Genomic DNA, 21955 nt, shown 5'->3' on the forward strand with positions numbered 1-21955 from the left:
GAAGTATCCGATCTGTAAAAGTTCGTTGTCTCACTGTGGTGCAAACTGCCGCTCAGGTTGCTGCTGCAGATGCAACAGAGCCATACGCCGATCACATTGCTCTTCCCTCAAGGTAGTGTCATGCGCTATTCCGGAGCGCGTTCTTCTTGCGACATTCCCTTGCAGCAGTCATGTACAGTAGCTACATTCCTGCTAAGCCTTTCTGCAGTATGAGAGAAGGAACACCTAGCTTCTGGTAGCCCTATTATGCCATCATGTTCAACTTTAGTGAGGTGCTCATAATGGCGTCGTTGCCGCCTTAAAGACATTCTTGACTACTATCAACTCACCATTTCTAGTTGCAAAGGTAACTAACGCTCAATCCCGTTACTGCGTGTGTTTAAAGTAAACCTAACTTGTTTCCTCATAATATCGCTACAAGTGCCACTCCTATGCGGCTGGTGTGAAATTTGAACAGACATCATTATTATGACGTAGAAACACGCCTACCAACTTTCGTTTATGTCGCACAGTTCCTTCTTGGTGTTGAGATTAACTTTTTTCCGTCAGTGTAGAAATTATACAGAATGTGTTCCGTATTTAGTGCTTTTTAATAATTGACTGCTTTTTAATTATTGCTTTTTATTAGTGCTATTGCTTTTTAAGTATAGAGTACAAATTTGGATTTTGATTTTTCCTGAATAAGGTATTTTTAGGTTATCGCTACATCTCTTTCAGTGTTTCAGTTAATTAATGTTAATTGAGGCACCGTTTTTTGGACGTAATAAATTACCGGAATCGATTTATTTCGACATTGTACATCCTCTGTAATACTTCAGCACTTCATAAAGCTTTTAAAAGAAAATGTGGAAGTAGGTTCAGCAGTATTATTACAATAAAGTTTGTGGTATTATTTCAGAAAATTTAGTTTCCACGAAAATTATTATGTCACTGGGAATAAATGGTGGTTTCTGCTTCCAATAAATGTTGGTAGTGGTGAAGATAATTTCTAAAAGCTAAACCAAGTACGAGGACAAGAACATAAGAGAAAAATGATAAAGAAAATAAAATAGTAATCCAGATGTGAAAATTGATGCATAATTTCAAGTAAATAGCAGCTGAAAGTGACCAACCAACTTTTATGACCCAAAACGTTTTGTCATGATTTACAGATTTTTTCCTTCTGAAGCAATGAATTATGATGTGTCGACAGAAGTGCCGACACAGTGTTATTTTGAGGGGGCCGATAGGCACGCTATCTAACGCAGACGGGCGTGAATTCTGGAACAGGATAAGTAGTGAATTCTCATAAGAAAAGTATGCAGCTCCTCAAATACTTATCTTTTATTCTTTGATGAATACAGCATTCTCGATGAGACATTTCATATGATAACTTTCAAACTAGGTAAGGCTAATGGCGCCTTGCTAGGTCGTAGCCATGGACTTAGCAGAAGGCTATTCTAACTGACTCTCGGCAAATGAGAGGAAGGCTTCGTCCGTATTGTCGCTAGCAATGTCGTCCGTACAACTGGGGCGAGTGCTCTATCGTGTCTCGAGACCTGCCTTGTGGTGGCGCTAGGTCTGCGATCACACAGTGGCGACACGCGGGTCCGACATGTACTAAATGGACCGCGGCCGATTTAAGCTACCACCTAGCAAGTGTGGTGTCTGGCGGTGACACCACAAGTTACATACAAATCAAGTACACGTAATCTACCTTCGATTTAAGAAAAAGTGGTGAATTCCATAGAACTATATCACAAATGGTTGTGGAAAATGAGTGATTAACAGGTGGACGTGAAATAATGAAGTCTTATTAAAACATAGACATAACCTTAGAGCGATTGTGTGTTCTACCGAAGTAATATCGCAACTGAATCCGTATTTACGACGTTCACATGCTATATGGTGCCCGGGCAAATTGAATGTCTAAATTGACTGTAAATAAACTCTCCCAGCTACGAACGATGAGTTCAGCAGAATATATCAGGTCAGAGGCAAAGCCGGTTTATGAGACGCCGTAAGCAGACGCGGAGACACTGGAAGACAAGGGTATTGCGTCTCTTCGGGAGTAAAAGTGAGGCCTCGCTTTATTCGTTCGCATTTTATTGTCTGGGCTGGCGGAAGATGAGGGTTGCTCCCATGGCACTTTCAGAGTTATTGGCTCGCTTTGCGTCAACAGCTGGCGCGTTCCCCTTCTTGAGGTGCTCGAATATTGTCCTGGACTGCGCATAAATTCCTTGTCATCGAATGGGAAAGCCTATTCATTTCTGTTTACCCGTGGTCGTTCAGTAGAGTGAAACCTTAAAACGGGGAAAGGAAATGTCATAAGAAAAAGGTTCTGTAAATACTGTTAATTGGTTCAAATGGCTCTTAGCACTATGGGACTTATCTTCTGAGGTCATCAGTCCCCTATAAGTTAGAACTACTTAAACCCAACTAACCTAAGGACATCACACACATCCATGCCCGAAGCAGGATTCGAACCTGCGACCGTAGCAGCAGCGCGGTTCCAGTCTGTAGCGCCTAGAACCGCTCGTCCACCCTGGCCGGCTATTGTTAATTCGTGAATTACTAACACACCCACTGAAGGGTACGCAATTAAATCGGGAGATACAGAGTTGAAGAGAGTTTCACAGAGGAAGACTGCACTGTAGTTCCTTCTCTAGATTGTCGCACAGATGACAAAATGGTAGATATCGAAATAGATGACAGAAGGATAGAACAACAATTAAAATCGTTCAAAAGAGGAAAGGCCGCTGGACCTGATGGGATACCAGTTCGATTTTACACAGAGTACGCGTAGCAACTTGCCCCCCTTCTTGCAGCGGTGTACCGTAGGATTCTAGAAGAGCGTAGCGTTCCAAAGGATGGAAAAGGGCACAGGTCATCCCCGTTTTCAAGAAGGGACGTCGAACAGATGTGCAGAACTATAGACCTATATCTCTAACGTCGCTCAGTTGTAGAATTTTGGAACACGTATTATGTTTGAGTATAATGACTTTTCTGGAAACTAGAAATCTACGCTGTAGGAATCAGCATGTGTTTCGAAAAAGACGATCGTGTGAAGCCCGGCTCGCGCTATTCGTCCACGAGACTCAGAAGGCCATAGTCACGGGTTCCCAGGTAGATGCCGTGTTTCTTGACTTCTGCAAGGCGTTTGATACAGTTCCCCACAGTCGTTTAATGAACAAAGTAAGATCATATGGGCTATCAGACCAATTGTGTGATTGGATTGAAGAGTTCCTACGTAACAGAACGCAGCATGTCATTCTCAATGGAGAGAAGTCTTCCGAAGTAAGAGTGATTTCAGGTTTTGCCGTAGAGGAGTGTCGTAGGACCGTTGCTATTCACAGTATACATAAATGACCTTGTGGATGACATCGGAAGTTCACTGAGGCTTTTTGCGGATGATGCTGTAGTATATCGAGAGGCTGTAACAATGGAAAACTGTACTGAAATGCAGGAGGATCTGCAACGAATTGACGCATGATCCAGGGAATGGCAATTGAATACATAGAATGAAAGATCATTTGTCATTTAGCTACAATATAGCAGGCCAGCAACTGGTAGCGGTTAATTCCATAAATTATCTGGGAGTAGGCATTAGGAATGATTTAAAATGGAATGACCATATAAAATTAATCATCGGTAAAGCAGATGCCAGACAGATTCATTGGAAGAATCCTAAGGATATGCAATCCGAAAACAAAGGAAGTAGTTTACAGTATACTTGTTCGCCCACTGCTTGTATACTGCTCGCTGGTGTGGGATCCGTACAAGATACGGTTGACAGAAGAGATAGAGAAAATCCAACGGAGATCAGCGTGCTTCGTTACAGGATCATTTAGTAATCGCGAAAGCGTTACGGAGATGACAGATAAACTCCAGTGGAAGACTCTGCAAGAGAGACGCTCAGTAGCTCGGTAATGGCTTTTGTTGAAGTTTCGAGAACATACCTTCACCAAGGAGTCAAGCAGTATATTGCTCCCTCCTACGTATATCTCGTGAAGAGACCATGAGGATAAAACCAGAGAGATTAGAGCCCATACAGAGGCATACCGACAACCTTTCTTTCCACGAACAGTACGAGACTCGAATAGATGGGAGAACCGATAGAAGTACTCAAAGTGCCCTCCGCCACACAACGTCAGGTCGCTTGCGGAGTATGGATGTAGATTTAGATGTAGAAGTACAGTCAGAGCACGACCATGTATCATGCAACTGAAAGAATAAAACCGGGCCAAACAACTAGACGTCACCATCTTTGAGAATCCAAAGAGTCGAGTTAAGAGTGCATAATATGCAATTAACGATACAGAACGCAACATTTTCAACATCTACACTGGTCAGCCACAATGTTATGATCAGCGACCTACTACAAACATAAACCCGTCCAACCGAGCTAGGAAACTACTCGTCGTCATCTTGGAGAATCCAAAGGATCATTTTTAGAGAGCATAATTATCAATTAAAGACACATAACTCAGCATTGTCAACATATATACTGATCAGCCAGAACACTACGATCATTGACCTACTGTCGATATAAGCCCGTCCAGGAGATATCAGCGTCAACTGGTGAGGAATGACTGCTGGTCATACGCAAGCATGGTGCACCTATTATCAGTGAATATGGTGTCCGTGTGTAGAATGGGGAAGGCGTGCAATCCATCTAGTTTGACGGAGGTCAGACTACGATGTCCCAGAGGCTCGGTACGAGCATTTCGGATACTGCACGCCTTGTAAGGTTTTCGAGGAGTGCTGTAGTGGGTGCCTTCAACGCGTGGTGAAATCAAGGTGAAACCACGTCCAGACGCCGTGGGATTGGGAGGCCACTCCTCAATCCGGAGGTCAATCATAAATAGACTACGCAGACTGGTTAAACAGGACAGGCAGCGAACTGTGCCGGAACTAACATCAGACTTTAATGTTGGGCAGAGTACAGTGCGTCCGAACACTCTTAACGATGGACCACCTCAGCCGACGACTTCTGCATGTGCCAATGTTAGCATCACGACGTCGGTAACTACGATTGAAATGGGCACGTGACCATCTGCACCGGACGTTGACGCAGTGGGAGAGTGTTGCATGGTCTGATGAATTTCGATACCTTCTTCAACATGCCGATGGGAGGGTGTTAATCCGTCTTCTTCCAGGACAATAACTCCTTGACACCTATACTGCACGAGTGAGTGAAGCAGGTGGCGGCTCCATATACTCTGCGGAACATTCACGTGGACGTCCGTGGGTCCAGCGGAGCTCGGGTAAAGCACCATGACGGCCAAGGCGTATCGTCCACTGGTTGCAGACCACGTACACCCCTTCGTGACGATCGTGTTTCCCGATGGCAGAGCCATTTTTCAGCAAGATGATTCTCAATGGCACAAGGTTATTAGTGTGATGGAATGGTCTGAGGAACACAGTGGTGAGTTCCAATTGATGTGCTGCCCCCCACCCACGCCCCCAATTCTTTTCTTAAACTGTCTGAAAGAGACCTTTGCTATTGCGCTTTAAGCAGCATCTGTTTTTTTAAGGAAGGAAGTTTTAATTTTTTACTGTTTTATGTTAGTTCTGGCACTGTGTGTGGTGGCTTGTTGAGATAAAATCATTTGTTAAAGGCGATTACCGCTGTAAGCAACTAATTATCCTTACCCAGTAACTTAGTTGAGATTATTGTATTTATTTATTCATGCTTGTTGTGTGGTGTTTAAATAAATGTAACCGTTCAAACAACAAATGACACTGTATTCTGTGTTTGTCCTTCCATCCTTTCCCTGCCCTGCCCAATCCTGTGTTTAGGGATTTCAGGGTCTAATGCTTCTATCCAGTAACTCGTTCACGAGTCTGATGTGGTCCTAGAAGACAGTAAAGTAAAGAGAAGTTTTAAATTCGCATTTAAGAAACCTTTCACGCAGGAGAACCGTACAAACATACCATCATTCCACCATAGCACAGACTCCCATCTACATCTACATGGACACTCTGCAAATCACATTGAAGTGCCTGGCAGAGGGTGTAAGTAGGCTGTTTAGGTTTTTTTTATTGGTAACGCCACCTGTGTGCAGTCTGTGGCTAGTTTGCATTGTTGTCTGCCATTGTAGTGTTGGGAGCGGCAGCTGGATGTGAACAGCGCGTAGCGTTGCGCAGTTGGAGGTGAGCCGCCAGCAGTGGTGGATGTGGGGAGAGAGATGGCGGAGTTTTGAAATTTGTCATGAACTGCTATATTTATATATGATATCAAGGTAAATACATTGTTTGTTCTCTATTAATATCTTTCATTTGCTAACTATCCCTATCAGTAGTTAGTGCCTTCCATAGTTTGAATCTTTTATTTAGATGGCAGTAGTGGCGCTCGCTGTATTGCAGTAGCTTGAGCAGCGAAGATTTTTGTGAGGTAAGTGATTTGTGAAAGGTATAGTTTAATGTTAGTCAGGGCCATTCTTTAGTAGGGAATTTTGAAAGTCAGATTGCGTTGCGCTAACAAAATATTGTGTGTCAGTTTAAGGACAGTCGTGTATAATTGTTCAAAGGGGACGTTTCATATGTCGACCCTTAGCCGAGGATACCTCACTGGAATGTTCTGATTTTTTGTTGTAGTTTGTGTAATTAGTGTAGATTTTGTTTATTGCTAGTGCGTAATTGTAGAGAAAATCTCCATTGTAGTTGCAGTCTTTCATTGTTGTACAGTAAAACAGTTGTAGTATGCATGTAGATTTGCACCAAGTGTTTCGCAGCTGCAATTAACTAGATATTATTTTCAGTGCTATGTTAATGTGTTCTCTTATTTTTGATCTTCAAATTGTGTTTTTCTGTGTTGTCGTGTGAAATATTGTGACAATAATGGCGTGTGAAAAACGTAATACTAGGCTCCAAAGTAAACTGAGAAATGACAGTGAAGAAAGCAGTGTGTTAGCGCCACCGAGTAATGAATTAACTAATGTTCAAAGTAGTAATTTGGTAATTGTACATAGGGAAATGGAGCGGGCTGCAAACAATGGTGTAGACAGTGAAACAATTAGTGAACAGGGAAGCATTATCGATCGATCGGTCGGCAACAGCTCGCCTCAGGAATCCGAAATGACAGGACACAATCTTGCAAATACTGTAGATTCAGGTTTTGCGTCCTCACCCTTTTCTCAAATAAGTCAAGACACATTTTCTGCTATTCAAACTGCGAATATTGCCGGTTCAAATGTGTTGCCGAATAGCATGAGGAACATGTTTCAGACACCAGTGCATTGTTATTACAATTAATGCAACAAATGGGACAAAAGCTTGAAAAGTTAGACACAATGGAACAACACCAGAGACATACACAGCAACAGTTAGACACAGTGGAACAAAATCTTAAAAAGTTAGACACAATGGAACAAAATCAGAGACAAACACAGCAACAGCTTCAAAAGTTAGACTCATTGGAACAAACTCTTGAACAAACGCGTGAAGATTTAACTACTGAGTTACATAACATTGAATCGAAATGTCAAAAAGTCTGTAATGACGTAAAAACTCAAATTTGTGAGCATTTTCAACCTATTTTTTCGCGGCATGAAAATGCATTACAGAATCACGAAGCAGCCATAAAAGAACTGCAAGTTATTGTTCATGAAAATCATGAGACCTTGCAAGCTAAATTTGACTCAGTTGCATCTACCGATTCGGTTACGCAACTTGCAAAAACTCAGGAAAACTTTAAGGACACAGTAGATACTCTGAAACTTGGTTCAGAAAAACACACTGAAGAAATAAGTACACTATCGGAGAAAGTAGCCGAACTTTCGGATCAGGTCACTAACTTATCTACAAAGGTAGATGATGATCTGAATGACACAATACCCGTAGGCTTCACTGACACAGAAGAGTATGAACAAATAAGAAAATTCAAACAAAATCAGAATCAAATTAATACACAACACCAAAGAGAAATCCGGGAAGTACAAGATCAGCTGACACAGGTAATACAAGAATTACGTATTTCAGAGGACACTCGCGCTCCAACACGGGAAGAGGGACTTAGAAACACGGAAAAGCCGCAAAATAATAACACAGGGCATTTCAGAAGTTATGAAAGAAATTGGCAATGTGCACCGAATTTTGAGATGGAACGGCAGACACGACCTAACAATGACCGATATGCAACTCGCCGACATGATGATTTTGACTATAAGCTGTTCATTACTACACGTAAATTCAAAACATTTAAGAATTCTGGCAACGACATTCATCCACAAGCGTGGCTCCATCAATTCTCTCATTGTTTTCCTCCCAACTGGTCATCAGAACACAGATTAGAATTTATGTGTGGCTACTTGGAGAATGAACCAGCTGTAAGAATGCGATCGGTCATTCACGATTGCCACAGTGAAGGAGAATTTTACCATGCCTTCCTCTCAGCATATTGGTCGCAAGCCACACAAGACCGAGTAAAACATAGCATCATGATGATGAAACACTTTGAACAATCTGAATTTTCCAGTCTTGTCAAATATTTTGAAGACATGTTGCACAAGAATCAGTACCTGACAAACCCATACAGCCCCTCAGAACTCATCCGCATTTGCTTACTCAAATTGCCTGAACATTTACGACATATTATTTTAGCAGGACGTTGCAAAGAAGACATTGAGGCTTTTCAGGGACTGTTACAAGAACTGGAAATTGACACAGACAGTCGCCGGATGCGAAAACAGGAAAACAATCACTACAGGTCACATACGTCACAATTCCGTGATGACAAAAACAATAACTGGACACGAAAAGGCTATTCTTACAACGCAAATCGTGACCAAAACAGACACCACCCATATGACAACCGCTGGCAGAGTAATAATAGTTACAGAGAAAGATCGCATTTCCGAAGTAGTGAATATGACAGAGACATTCAGAGAAACAGACAATATGGGAACCAAAATAATTATTATCAAGGGAGACAGAATAACTTCAGACGCAACAGTTCAGCGCGCAGTTACGATTCAGGGAGAAATTCTCCACCACTTAACCGACAAGAAAGAAACTACAGGAACTACCAACATGACGACAGACGATGTGATCGTAACGACAGACCTGAATTGCATCAGAACTGGCGGCATTCAAACAGAGCAGGGCCCTCTCAAGGAGTTGAATTTGTAGAAGTCAGGTCTCCAAATCCCAATAACGACGCGCGCCAACAAAGAGACAATAGGCAATGACTCACACCACTGGCAGCCACAAAACGTTCTTATGACACTAACGACGCAGCTGCCGTAGCTAGTAATTACGTAAAAATGGAAGACATTAGGGACATCTTACTCCAGGAACACGACGTAAAACATAACAACATTGCATATCCTGTGATTCACATTATTGTAAATGACGTAAAATTTACGGCAGTACTTGACTCTGGCAGTCCCATTTCAGTAATCAGTGAAACAGCCTTTAGCAAATGCAACAAATCGAACGATTCTCCCACACTTCCGTTACGTAAGATTAAATTACAAGGTGCAATCTTTGGAAAAAGTGTAGATGTACGCCAACAAACCAACTTAGAATTCTTTTGTCAAAGCCACAGTTTCTCTATGAGCTTTCTTATTGTTCCATTATTGTCGACGGAAATTATATTGGGAGTAGACTTTTTGAATGAATACAAAGCAATCAAACTTTCACGATGCTGAAATAAGTTTAGAGAAAGAAGGTAAGTCAATAGCTTTGAAATTTGAAGACTGGCTCTCAAACCATGATGAGGAAATTAATCGGCTTTACGTTCTGTTAGACAACAGTTCGGAATTTTCTACGGAACTAGACACTAACAATCACTCTGCAAGTACTGACAGGGATGACATCGACGGCATATTTGAAATTAATGAGTTAATTCAGAATAAAATTCAAACAATTGAGAATTGTAATGACACTGATAGGCAGGACCTTTTTGAGATTTTACAAGCACATTCCACAGTTTTTACTCACAAAACAGGAACAATCAAGGGATTTCAATACCAATTTCGTGTTCGTGAGCATACTAAATTTTGTGTTAGACCATACGTAATTCCGGCGCATTATAGGGACCGTGTTAGAACAGAAATACAATCTATGCTTAATGAGGGCATTATTGAGCCTGCAGTAAGCTCATACAACAACCCATTACATGTTGTTGAGAAGAAAAATGGATCGATCAGGCTTGTTTTAGATTCGAGACAAATCAATACTATCATCATTCCTGAAACAGACAGGCCGCAGACGATGGAAGACCTTCTTCAAAATTTTAATGGTGTAAAAGTGTTGTCTTCCATTGATCTCAGATCCAGCTTTTATCAGATCGAACTTCATCCAGAATGTAGAAAATATACAGCTTTCCTTTGTTTCGGCGTTTGTTATCAGTTTCGGAAACTTCCCTTTGGTTTGAACATTTCTTCAGCAGCATTCATTCGCGGGCTAAATTCCGTATTACCTGAGTTCTTAAAACGTCACATCACCTTATATGTGGACGATATTCTAATAGCAGAAGCTTCATGGGAACTACATAATTGCATCCTCAACAGTTTGTTACGTATTTTTGCAGAATCTGGAATTACAGTTAACTTGGAAAAGTCTGAATTCGGTAGGTCAAAGGTGAGGTTTTTGGGACATATTATTTCTTCTGAAGGCATTCAGCCGGATCCTGAAAAGTTAGAAGCAATCAGAGCCATTCCAGTTCCATCCACAAAAAGACAAGTCCGCAGTTTTCTAGGTCTCGTAAATTTTTACCGTCGTTTTCTGAACATGCAAATTCTTGTTACACCAAAACTTTGTTCTCTCACTGGAAAAAATACTATTTGGAACTGGGACGAACAAGCACAGTTGGAATTCAATTCTTTGAAAGAAGCGTTACTTCACGCGCCGATCTTAGCTCATCCAGATCTGTCACAAGATTTCTGCCTTAGCACGGATTCTTCTAAAGTCGGTCTTGGTGCCCATTTATTTCAAGAAGCCATAGAAAATGGCACTACCATTCAGAAAACCATTGCTTTTGCTAGCCGAGTGCTAACAAAATCTGAAAAAAATTATTCCGTTACTGAATTAGAAGCTTTAGCTATCGTTTGGGCATTTAACAAATTCAGTTTCTTTCTTTCTGGTAAGCACGTAAAAGTATACAGTGATCATCGTGCATTACAATTTCTTATGTCTTCAAAATTAAATCATGACAGGTTAAAACGTCGGGCATTGTTTCTGCAAGAATTCCGCTTCACAATAGTCTACATTCCCGGTAAGGAGAACATTGTTGCGGTCGGCACTGTCACGCGCACCGGCTGGGCTTGAGAAAAGTAACACAGAAGGCAACCTCGAGAAAAATTTCAGTATTCTTTACATTCAGAAAGTCGCCTTTGAAAACTTCATCACCACATCTTTAAAGGACATTGCTCATGAACAAGATAAAGATCCGATTTGGAAAGACGTCAAAAGTAAATGGCATGAAAAGACATACACTCAGATTCGGCATTATTACCTGGTTAGAAACAACATACTCTTCAAACGCTGCACTGTTGATGACAAGCTATGGGTACTTTGCATTCCAGACGATTTTGTTAATAAGCTCATTTGGTACATTCATTTCAGCTACGCACATTTTGGCCCACGAAAATGTTATCATATTCTTCGAACGACTTGTTATTTTAACAATATGGAAAAACGAATTCGAAGAGTCTTGTCTATTTGTAAACTTTGTCAAAAGGCGAAACCATCTACTATCTCACATCGTGCTCCGTTGTTTCCTATTATTTCTTCTAAATTAAAAGAATTTGCTGCTGTTGATCTCTTGGGACCCCTTGTCAGAACATCTAATGGATTTTCGTACGTTCTAGTCGCTGTTGAACTTACTTCAAAATTTGTTTCTTTCACTCCGTTACGTAAAGCCACTGGACGGTCTGTATCCAACGCCTTTGTTAAAAATTTCTTACGTGAAGTTGGACACGTTAGTAAAGTCATTTCAGATAACGGACCGCAATTCAGATCTGCTGTTTGGTCACGCATGCTTCGCAACCATAAAATCAAACCCGTTTTTATTTCATTGTACTCACCACATTGTAACCCATCTGAACGAATTATGAAAGAAATCAATAAGCTTTGCAGACTTTATTGTCACAGAAAGCATCAGCATTGGGACAGATATTTACACTTATTTCAAAACGTGCTGAATGAAATGCCTCATGATTCCACTGCTTTACCACCTACTCTTGTACTGAAGAATGAAGAACCACCGAACAGAATCAGAGAACTTGTACCTTTCCCGAATACACGTAAACTTCGACACAAAGACATAATTGATTTGGCTCTTAAAAATATAAAATCTGCAGCAGACAAAAGGAGAGAACTACACAGTAAAGCAAATGCAAAGAAATTGTATGTTGGTCAGAAAGTTCTCATTAAAGCTCATTCATTGTCACATAAGAAGAAACACTTGAGTCACAAATTCTTTCTAGTTTACAATGGACCATACAGAATCCGACGTATACCACATGATAATTGCGTTGAAGTTGAAACTCTGCGTACTAGGAAGAGTAAAGGTTTACACCACATTTCACATGTAAAACCATTTATTGAGAGATAATCTGCTCTTTAACTTAGTATTTGGTATAAAACTTTTCACTTCACATTTCTAGTATGCTTTGTCAGACTTTGAATCTGTTGACATACAACAATGTTTGAAGTTAAATATCCAATCAAGAACCAAGAGAACTTATTTAAACAGAAATGACGAATGCATTGTTATAGTGAACAGATGCCGCAGTGTTATTGTGTGTGTACATTCTTGCTTGTTAGTTGCACGATTATGGAACGACTATAAGGCTTACATACTTAGAACATTTACCAGTACTGCTAATGAGATTTTAATGCAACATTTTGGTTGACCTGAAAATATATTCTGGATTTAAAGTACTTTCTGTGAGATACCAGATGACACAGTGTTAGTTTATGTGACAGTTACACGATTTTATCACGACGCTACTAATGAGTGACAATTTACAATGTTGCTTTTGTAGTGTTTCTGTTTTATTTATGCACAGTTTTTCTGTTTTATTCTGCAAAGTAAAACATGTTTTAGTAGTAACTTTTGTGGTATAGCTACAATGAGATTGCCTTTTCCGTAGCACAACAATACGTTACAGCACAGTACTTTCTTCATCATGGCAATAAGCGTAATAACTAAGATATCTATACATAAAGCATTTCACTTTTGTTTATCATGAGGTAAGTACATTGACTTCTGCAGAACTTAGCTTTCGGAGGACGATAAGTACGACACTTCCACAGAATTATCTTACAGCAAGACGCACATTTAGCACTACAGGACATGCATTTGAGTGATTAATTTTGTACTTAAAACATTTATTTTTAAAGATATTTGAAGTACAATGGTACAAAGGTTTTCAGTGATACATTTCATTTCATTGCTGTAATCTGTAACACCTGAGGGTATAATTACATTAATCCTCAGGGGGGTACATGCTTACTTTGTGTACCATGTGTGTGGCAACCACAAGGAACCCTAGCTAATATGGTATTTGCTTATACAACTTTACACATCGGTACCATATTTCTCTAACACACAAATTACACAGCTATCTGATCATTTAACTGAGAGATAAACATTTTTTTACTACATCAGTGTCACATGTTTACGCAATACACAGTTGGGTAACTTCACACTTTTGAAACTGTATTTTGTCTGTACTTTGTAAACTGTTCATATTTTTTTGGAATCATTGTGATACTATGAGAGCTTTGAATGATGTATTTGGTAAGGGAGCATGATTTTAAAGTACGTTTGAGGTAGATGACACTATTGAAATGAGCAGAGAATTTTTTTTTAGGTTTTGAAATTATTGCAGAAAGCTACGACGTTTTTGAGATTTGACTGAGGTGTTATGATATTATTACGACGCCGATGTGTACTATGCTGTTGAGATATGTTTATGATCAATAAGATTATGCTACTGTATATGAGGAATAAGAAGTATGTTGGAAACCAAGAAGCGTACTTTAAGAGTCATGAAATGTGCGTAAATGCGTGACTGTATCACAATGCTGACGAATATTTTTTTTTTTTGGACACTTATATTTATAGGATTTTGTTTCTACAGATTTGCAACGCTAATTCTTGACCTGTGAATTATTTTTATGTGAGACTGTCACTGTAGCGGAAACTGCTGTCGTAAATATTTCCGTAAGAAAGTTAAGTGACCACCTGCACGTAATGCGTCGCGGGCACCCACCTGGGCGACAGCCGCCCGAAAAAAAGCCATTAGCCTTTCAGCGGCACAGGTAGAAAAAAAAGGGGAGGCCATTATCCTCGCTATCGACATTCCTTTGTAGAAAGCACCGCAAATAAGACACGCTAATTACTTGGAAAGATACATCTGCACACCTGATTATGACAAGCGTTTTTCTCGAGAATTGAGAATTTTTACTGCCTTATGAAGTGCCATATGGTTAATGAATGATGTTTCATGCTGTCCTTTGTACATATTTGCTCATTTTCTTTAATATCTAGTTTCTAGCTGCACTGCAGCATTGGTTAAAATAAAATTTAATATATGTACTAATATAGTTATTTTATGCCTACAGATCCAGTCAATAAGAAATTTATGATCTACTTCCAAGAAAATGAGGGCACATAGACATTTCCCTTCACAGGAATTGCATAAATAATTTTTTTACGATTTGGTAACTTATCTGCTAGTGTAAGTTCTCGTGATGCATCACTCTAGTGTTAAGATGTGACATAGGTATTAGACATGGCCATTTTTAGTGTACTATTTTTTCTGCTTGAGCTATGTCATGTTTAGATATAAGCTGCTGTTTGCCAGGCATAGTGCTACTGAACTTTAATTTGTGTTACTCTGCTAAGCCAGATTTATTTTTTTGTTTGCTGCGCATTGCCTCATATTAGTTGTAATGTTGAATTGCTTGGTAATTTAGACTTACTGTAGCTTGCTTTGCGATTTTCCATTTATATTAATTGTTTTATGTGCTGCTGCATTGCCTCGTCCCTTAGTTTAGCATCTGAGCTCAGTAGATTTAAGTTAGCTTAAGAGGGGGTAGCCTCTAAGAGAATGAGTTGCGATGAATTGGAAGAAATGCATTCAGAAGTTATACGAAAAAAAGTACAGAAAACAGGCTTAGGTAGGATTTTCTTGGAAATAAATGTTGAGGTAAGAAATGCGTGAACATATAAATACAGAAAGCATGCTTAGATAGAATTTTTTTGGTGGAAACAAAGGATGAAATAAGAGGAAAGATATATGAAGTTTTGGGTTGGACTGCAGTACCACATGTTACACTGAAAACGAACCCTGTCCTTTCCTATTGCTGTTATCCCACTATGTGTTTGTGTACCCTTGAGTATTTGTTTTCTTCCTGTCTCTGTGTAGTTTCATAGAATTTTTTTTCTTTTAATATTAAGCTACATTCACTATGATGAGGAATACTGTTATCCTCGGATATAATTGGCATTAATAATATGTTATTTACCTTGTAAATATGCTTAGACATTATTTATTCTGTTTTATTTTATTGCTCATGTGTAAAGTTGATGTTCCAAAAGTTATTCTGATCTTTTATGTATCTACTTATCTCATAATTCCTGTAACATTGATGTATATGTTTATTTCTATTCTTTTGTAAAGCCTGTTTTACTACAAATGTTATCTGTATTATTATGTTTTTAATGATGTATTTTGTACCTTTGTTATTGTATTCTTATGTTATAAAATTGTAATTGTCACCAGTTCATGATATTATTAACTTGTTAGTTACATTTCACTGCACACGTTTCTGTTGGTCATAGTATATGGACAGTATGTGAGAAGTTGGGACTGTTAGTGTTTGCACGTGTGTTACTAATTCAGCAAGGGACTGGATAACAGCATTGCTGGTTCTAAGGACAATTCCAAAAACTTTGTGAGTGCACAAGTGGTGGTTTATGGACTTGCTATATTCTCCGCAAGACTCTTCAATGGTGAATGTGCACCTGCACAATCGCAACAGATGGCTGCTGGCCATCTCTACAAGGACTACAGTGGGTCTGCACCTCTGGTGGCCCACCAATACCATTATCACTACAAGGACTACAGTGGGTCTACATCTTTGATGATCCATCAATACCATTATTTCTACAAGGACTGCAGTGGGTCTGCACCTCTGTTGGCCCACCAATATCGTAATCTCTACCAGGACTACGGTGGGTCTGCTCTGTGATGACCTGCCTACCAATATTATTCAAAACTTCGAACGACTCTGCTGTGGGTTTGCTCTGTTGTGGCCCATTACCTGTATGCATGTCAAGAGTCAGCACTGTCTTTCCGTTGGAAGGACAACACTACTTCTTCAAGACTGCATGGAAATCCACTACTTCTGTGTGCATTTTCTTTTACTGCTCAGACTTTGAGAAAAACTCTGCATTTTTACTGTGATGAACAATCTGGACTGTCTTTAAGGACTGTGAGAAATTTTTAGCTTTTGACCAACGTTGTATCAGTAAGTGTGTGCATCTGATTTCTTTGTTATTGTAATTATGAAAAAATTTTTCAAATCTGTATTGGCCACTGCCCAAAAAAATTTGTAAAATTTTTTGTGGGGAGCATGGGGGCTATGTAAATAGGCTGTTTAGGTTTTTTTATTGGTAACGCCACCTGTGTGCAGTCTGTGGCTAGTTTGCATTGTTGTCTGCCATTGTAGTGTTGGGAGCGGCAGCTGGATGTGAACAGCGCGTAGCGTTGCGCAGTTGGAGGTGAGCCGCCAGCAGTGGTGGATGTGGGGAGAGAGATGGCGGAGTTTTGAAATTTGTCATGAACTGCTATATTTATATATGATGATATCAAGGTAAATACATTGTTTGTTCTCTATTAATATCTTTCATTTGCTAACTATCCCTATCAGTAGTTAGTGCCTTCCATAGTTTGAATTTTTTATTTAGCTGGCAGTAGTGGCGCTCGCTGTATTGCAGTAGCTTGAGCAGCGAAGATTTTTGTGAGGTAAGTGATTTGTGAAAGGTATAGTTTAATGCTAGTCAGGGCCATTCTTTTGTAGGGAATTTTGAAAGTCAGATTGCGTTGCGCTAACAAAATATTGTGTGTCAGTGTAAGGACAGTCGTGTATAATTGTTCAAAGGGGACGTTTCAAGGGTTCATCGAACCACCTTCACAATTATGTTATTCCAATCTCGTACAGCGCGCGGAAAGAATGAACATCTGTATTTTTCCGTACGAGCCATCATTTCCCTTATTTTATCGTGGTGATCGTTCCTTCCTATATAGTTGGGTGTCAAAAACATATTTTCGCATTCAGAGGACAAAATTCGTGATTGGAATTTTGTGAGAATATTCCGTCGCAACGAAAAACGCCTTTCTTTTAATGATTTCCAGCCCAAATCCTGTATCATTTCTGTGACTCTCTCCCATATTTCGCGATAATTCAAAACGTGCTGCCTTTCTTTGAACTTTTTCGATAGATTCCGTCAGTCCTATCTGGTAATGATCCCACACCGCGCAGCAGTATTGTAAAAGGGGACGGACAAGCGTAGTCTCCTTAGTAGGTCTGTTACATTTTCTAAGTGTCCTCCCAATAAAACGCAGTCTTTGGTTAGTCTTCCCCACAATATTTTCTATGTGCCCCTTGCATTATAAGTTGTTCGTAATTGCCATACCTAGGTATATAGTTGAATTTACGGCTTTCAGATTAGACTGATTTTTCGTGTAACCGAAGTTTAACGAGTTCCTTTTAGCAGTCACGTGGATGAGCTCACACTTTTCGTTATTTAGGGTCAACTGCCACTTTTCGCACCATTCAGATATTTTTTCTAAACCGTTTTCCAGTTTCTTTTGATCTTCTGATGACTTTATTAGTCGATAAACGACAGCGTCGTCTCCAAACAACCGAAGACGGCTGCTCAGCTTGTCTTCAAAATCGTTTATACACACAAGGAATAGCATAACGCTTGTAACACTACCTTGGGGAACGCTAGAAATCACTGCTGTTTTACTCGATGACTTTCCGTCAGTTACTACGAACCTCTCTGACAGGAAATCACAAATCTAGTCACATAACTGAGACGATATTCCATAAGCACAAAGTTTCACTACGAGCCGCTTGTGTGGTACAGTGTCACAAGCCTTCCGGAAATCCAGAAATACGGAATCGATGTGAAATCCCTTGTCAATAGCTCTCAATACTTCATGTCAATAAGAGCTAGTTGTGTTTCACAGGAAAGATGTTTTCTAAACCCGTGGTGACTGTGTGTCAATAGACCGTTTTCTTCGAGGTAATTCATAATGTTCGAACACAATATATGGTACAAAATCCTGCTGGATATCGACCTTAACGATATGGGCCTGTAATTTAGTGGATTAACCCTACTACCTTTCTTGAATATTGGTGTGACCTTGAGGCGTAGCGCCATGTAACTAACCTGCCTTGGAGGCGTTTAAGTGGGAGATGTGTCACAGAGCTGGATAGTGACAGATGGTGACGCGAGACTGGACGCGCACGTAGTTTATGTATCAGCCGATAGAGGACAATATTGGATAGGGGGACTGATTTTAGTTTCGATTGTGCCCACTAGAGTGCACTAAAGTAATGGAATGCTTTTCATAAACTGTTCTAGTATTTTCATAAAGTGTTATGTCTTTTTGTGTATGTAAAATGTTATAAATGTGTTTTAGCAGAATGAGTGATGCGTGAGTGTGATTTAAGGTTAATATGAAGATAACTGTTTAACGACTTATGTAGTACGACTTAGTGTGGGAGCATTTCGAAGACGTATGGATATGGACAAAGGGGATTTTTGTAGAATAGATTTGTAAAGTAAGTTTATGGTAAAGGGAAAGTTAATTCAGGTATAAATAACAATTCTAAATAGCTTTATGCATATACAAGACTTCAGCATATTAGATAATTACGTCGGTAAAAAGTGCAGTCGTTGGTTTACTATTTTGCAATTGGTTATTGACAAAAAGCGCGGATTGACGCGGGGGAATGTTGTTTTGCTATTGGCTGTTGGGTAAACTGACCAATGGTAAAGCAATATTCTTCGCGCGCCTTTCTCTGCTGGTAGAGAAGACTTTAGAGTATTCTAGAGAGGAGTCGAAGCCTAGCCATGAAAGAGATCGGACGTGTGTAGTAGTAGTAGTTCCGTTGGAAATGATAAGTTGCCGGATCTAGCAGTGTTTCACACATCAAAAGTGTTGGAAAGTGACGGAATAATTATACCGATGTGTGTGTAGAAATTCGGAATTTTTAAATGAATTTCGTGGAGAGAAGACATGTATGCCTCGTGGCGTATTGAGCAGGTCGGTGGCTAAAAGTTGTGACAGCATTTGGTACCGACAGACTTAATATTTGGCGAGCATTATCAATCAAAAACAATCAGTATTTTTGTAGCTATTACGTTTTCGGGAAATACAACAACATAAACTTTCTAACGTGAGTGAAAGGGATTGTGAGTGACTGTGTTACTTGTTCACCTATGTTTCAGAATATATTAATTGAGGACAAAATTTCCAACCTTTCATTTGCGTGAAAACTTACTCCCGAAACGTAGATTAGTGACTTAAATTGCAGCCTGGTTCACGTCGAAGTACAGTAGGTTTCACTCGGCTTTCCTACTGATGATCTGCTGGGACAATGTTCACAGGTAGGTGCGGGTCCTTCGTAAAGGGACGGAAGGAACCGTGTCACCGCAACCTGTGCAACTTCCCAGTCTCTGGGTACGGATCTCTCGTCGAGGACATACTAACAACCATCGTAGGTGTACAGCAACAACTGAAATGATTGACGGCAAATAAGTAGCTAGGTCCTGATAAAACGCTAATTCGATTTTTCAAAGACGAGGTCCTACTCTACAGCTTTTACCCCTTACTTAGCTTGCGTTTATCGCGATTCTCTTGCCCAGCGCAAAGACCCAAGCGAATGGAGAAAAGCGCAGGTGACTCCTGTATGTAAGAACAATAATAATACCGGCCGATATGTTTAACGTCGGTTTGCTGCAGAATCCTTCAATATATTCTCAGTTCTCTTTTCCTTCAGAAGGAAAGGCTTCTGTACACATCACTCGGGCAAAACTCAGCTTCCTCCTTTCTCAAATGAAATCCTGCGAACGATGGCTGAAGAGCAACAGGCGGAGTCCATGTTCCTAGATTTCCATAAAGCATTTGGCACGGTGCCACACTGCCCACTGTTAACGAAAGTACAAGCACACGGAATAGATTCCCAGGAGATACGCCGGTGGCTCAAACACTTCTTAAGTAACACAACCCAGTAAGTTGTCCTCGACGGCAAGTGTTCATCAGAAAGAAAGATAATGTCAGGAGTGCCCCAGCCGCGTGGGATTAGCCGAGCTGTCTAGGCGCTGCAGTTGTGGACTAAGCGGCTGATCCCGGCGGAGGTTCGAGTCCTCCCTCTGGTATGGGTGTGTGTGTTTGTCCTTAGGATAATTTAGGTTAAGCAGTGTGTAAGCTTAGGGACTGATGACCTTAGCAGCTAAGGCCCATAAGATTTCACACACATTTGAACATTTTTTGGAGTGCCCCAGGGAACTGTGGTAGGAACGCTGCTATTTTCCTTAGAGATAAATGATCTGGCGAACAGGGTAAGCAGCAGTCTGCTGCTGTCTTTCAGTGATGTTGTGGTGTATTGAAAGATGTCGTTGAGTGACTTTATGAGGATACTAGATGACTTGGACAGAATTTATAACTGGTGTGATGGATGGCAGCTAGCTGTATAAGTTAATGCACAAGAGTAGGAAAAACATTCCCATAGTATTCGAATACAATATTCGTTATGAACTGCTTCGTACAGTCACTTCGATTAAATATCTTAGTGCAATGCTGTAAAGCAATACGAAATGGAATCAACATACGAGGGTTGTCCAGAAAGTAAGTTCAGATCGGTCGTTAAATGGAAACCACAGTGAAAATTCAGAAACATTTTATTTGCAGTCCGGAACCGCGCGACCGCTACGGTCGCAGGTTCGAATCCTGCCTCGGGCATGGGTGTGTGTGACGTCCTTCGGTTAGTTAGGTTTAAGTAGTTCTAAGTTCTAGGGGACTTATGACCTCAGCAGTTGAGTCCCATAGTGCTCAGAGCCATTTGAACCATTTTTTTATCTGCAGGAGTTAGCTACACTTTCCAGATACTTCTCTACATGGTCGCCTCTCCGACTCACACATTTGTCGGAGGGTTATACCAAATTTCCAACACTATCGTCATAGAAGGCAGCTGCCTGTGCTTTCCGATAATTCTCTACACTGGTCTACAGCGCGTAGCCGGAGCCCAAGTGTTGTCTTCGTGTCCTGCGTTTCATGTGAACAGATATGATATTCAGGACGAGCAGTTAGGGTTGTGTTGTCGGTGATCGAACATTTCCCATCGAAAAGGCTGCAGGAGCATCTTCACTGCCCCTGCAGAGTGCGGCCGAGAATTGCCATGAAGAAGGAAGTGGGTGGCAGTTGTGTTAGGTGGGCTGTACTCATTAAGGCGAAACCTCTCAGTGGGCCCTCCTACTTGCCGGGAGACATCGTTGTTCTAGGCACCTTTACTCGCTCACAGTACGCTCGAAACTGAAAACAGCGTCTGGTTGCTTTCGGCGGTCATACTAGAGACACTACTCAACACACCTGTGCAAAGCTTCATCGGGTTTTCACTGTGGTGTCCATTTCGCGACCGATCGTAACTTACTTGCTGGACAACCCTCGTATAAGGGCTGTATTAGGGAAGGCGAGAGGTCGACTTCGGTTTACTGGCAGAATTTTAGCAAAGTGTGGTTCATTTGCATATAGGACGCTAGTGCGACGCATTGTTGGGTACTGTTCGAGTGTTTGGCATCCGTACCAGGTCGGATCACGGTAAGACATCGAAGCAAAGCAGAAGCGAGCTGCTAGATTTGTTACCGGTGGGTGCGGACAACATGCAGCTATTACGAAGACGCTCCGGCAACTGAAATGGGAATACCTGGAGTGAAAGCGAC

This window comes from Schistocerca americana, chromosome 6, assembly GCF_021461395.2.
Source record: "Schistocerca americana isolate TAMUIC-IGC-003095 chromosome 6, iqSchAmer2.1, whole genome shotgun sequence".
Classification (NCBI taxonomy): Eukaryota; Metazoa; Arthropoda; class Insecta; order Orthoptera; family Acrididae; genus Schistocerca; species Schistocerca americana.